At 38.5% G+C, this 2,855-nt stretch overlaps 1 long non-coding RNA gene across 2 annotated transcripts; it reads left to right on the top strand.

The window, feature by feature from the left end:
- The first annotated feature begins 203 nt into the window (after positions 1-203).
- LOC125531525 lies at positions 204-2,153 on the top strand. 2 transcript variants are annotated; one of them, XR_007293310.1, is made up of 4 exons: positions 204-356; positions 624-733; positions 1,552-1,661; positions 2,078-2,153. It is a non-coding gene; the product is annotated as an uncharacterized LOC125531525 (long non-coding RNA). The 2 variants fall into 2 exon arrangements; XR_007293309.1 differs by having other exon boundaries at positions 204-343.
- The last annotated feature ends 702 nt before the right edge of the window (positions 2,154-2,855 follow it).

Here is a 2,855-nt window from a genome sequence, read left to right on the forward strand (position 1 = left end):
CAGGAAACCGTAACCATTTATCGATCAACGAGCTAGTCAACTAGAGGCTTACTAGGGACATGGTGTTGTCTATGTATCCACACATGTATCTGAGTTTCCTATCAATACAATTCTAGCATGGATAATAAACGATTATCATGAACAAGGAAATATAATAATAACCAATTTATTATTGCCTCTAGGGCATATTTCCAACAGTATCCACACTCTCTCTTCCTCCTGATTAACCTGCCCCCCATTCATGCCCTCCTCTTCTGTGATTTAATCACAAGAATTTCTTATCTTTGTTTGTGCAGGTCCTTTTTGTGTATGCCTACAAGTTGTTCGATAAAAATCCAAGCAGGTTGTAGGAGAAGGTTAATTCCATTTTATGCCCTTTTGTGTACTCAACGGTTCTTTTTTTTTCTAACATTTAGCATGCAGTCAACATAACTTACATGTACAATGTATTACCTGGTCATGAAACTTGCCTACTCAAGATATGAGTAAATTGAGTAAATTCCCCAGAAAATATAGTTATGCTTGATTTAATATGGTTTGCTGTCACGCACAAGTGCACATTTAGTGAACTGCAAGCTTAAATCATGACAATGTTCTATGCTGAGCAAATCCACCCTTTGCAGGTATGCTTAGTAACGTCAAAGAGATGCCGCCCATTACAAATTATGATATTCATCATTACACATTAGCACCACCATGGATAGCCAAGATCCTTCCCAGCCATGATAATCAGGTATCTTAAAAGGTGCAACACATTTGATTTTGGGTTGATTCTGGTTCTTGTATTGAAGGCTTGATGTCTGTGAGTATTTACTTAAGAGGAAACTTGCATATGCTGGAGAAGGCATTCATGGTAGAGGGAAAGGTTATTGTTGATCCTTTTTGTAAGATTTCCCCACTTCGCTTTTTTAACTGTGCATGATTCCTTATGGAGATTCACAAAAGGTGGCTACCTCAGTAAATGAATATACTTTTGGAAGATTCACAAAAGATTAGGGTTTATATGCATGTTGTTATCCATGACCTGTGATGGTTTAGATTGGAGCCTAACTGAATTAGTTGAATGTAGACTTTCTGATATGGATAAGCATATACAAATAAGGATCAACATTTGATTGGGTGCTACAGAAAAAAAATGGTTCCAAGAAATTTGTGAAGATGTGATGAAAGCTACAGATTTAGAGAATGAGTTTGCACTATTGCTTCTAATAAATGGTATGAAAGATTTTGAAAAACAACGTACACTATTACTCCCTCCGTGCCATAATTATATAAGATGTTACTACATCCAATATATGAGTACACTAGATGTAATAACATTCTATATTATGGGACAAAGGGAGTGCCTTATAGGAAACTGTATGGTGAACACCCAGTTTATTACATGGTTTATGTATGTGCTTTATCCTTATTGTAGTTTCAGTCATAGGTCACACATGCACTATTTCTAATAAAGGGCCATGTTTCTATATGGTGTTTATTGCTATGATGTTTAGTATCGGTGGTACCTTAGATTGTTGACTATATTTGTTTTGTACTCTGTTCTTCCAGAGTGAACTTTGCTGTCATTTTCGTCTATCCATCCAGAGGAAGTAGATGATTGATAGAGATTCGGAGGAAGCAATTAATAAATGAAGATCTCGAGGCTCCTATTTCTTCAGGTACTTCCTTTACTTGCAGTTTCCTTCTAATTACGAGCTACCTCTGCCAGTATAGTCATTTATTTATTTCATTGCCAGTCTCTGTTGATTGAAATGTAACCATGCATGGGCAGCTTAAATGGCAGCAGTTCTTAATTAGTTAGAAAAAGACAACCAGATTAATCTTGCTTCAGATTATGTTTGTGCTGCTATTGCCCATCATCGGTTGTGTTGTTACTGCTGTTTAAACATACCTGGAACAGGTAACAAGCGGCAAGCCGCTCTTTAACATTGTCGATTACCACCACAACACGTTGGTCCATTGCTTCTAAAATTTATGCACCCTGAAACTTGATTTGCATACTCAGAATATAGTCAGAAATGACAAGGAATTTAGCTTCAGAATTGACAAGGAATGCTCTTTTCTCTCTCTTTAGATTCATTGCTAGCCCCACAAAGGAAGAGGATGCCAGGACGAGGACTGTAATCAATCCCCGCCTTACTTTCCCAACGACAGTGTGAATGACTCCGAGCCTAGGTGAGCAGCAGCCAGACCGGTACTTCCCCACCTGCGTTGCTTTCCCTGTTATTACTGAGTTTGTGTCGTTGTTGTGCTCCTTCTCTCCCTTCTCCCAGGTGCTGAACGTACCCATCTTGCTGATCTAATGTGTATCTATCAATTTGATGCAGCGTTGTTGTCTTATTTTCATGACGGCGTGGTGTCTCGACGCGTGATGGATTCACTCACACGGAGGAAGCTTTTCTCCGCTACTCCGGCGACAAGCGCACAAGCTTTTGGGTCCATGGCGCCACCGGTAAACAAGGTATGTCCTGTTCCGTTGATTGATCAGTTCATCTTGCTTTTAAAATTCTTACACTATGATTTGCTCAAATTCTATCAAGACAACGGTGGAAATTGAATTTATTTATTTGAAATGCATGCCATTTCTTCCTGATCATTAATTCATGTATCTTGATGATGTAAACCTGGTGTCGTTTAATCTTTTTCCATAAACCAGTCATTTGGGAGTTTATTGCAAGCTATACCATCTTGATGCAGAATTGCAGATTGTGTTCTTGCTATAATTTCTTACGACTGGTGCTGCCTAATGTGTTTTGCAGGTACAGATCTTGGTGATCATGAGTATTAGTAGCTATATATATATCCATGTTCTTTGTTCTCATATTAGTTCACAGATAGGTTCTCGACATGGG

This window comes from Triticum urartu, unplaced genomic scaffold (genome assembly GCF_003073215.2).
Source record: "Triticum urartu cultivar G1812 unplaced genomic scaffold, Tu2.1 TuUngrouped_contig_7377, whole genome shotgun sequence".
Lineage (NCBI taxonomy): Eukaryota > Viridiplantae > Streptophyta > Magnoliopsida > Poales > Poaceae > Triticum > Triticum urartu.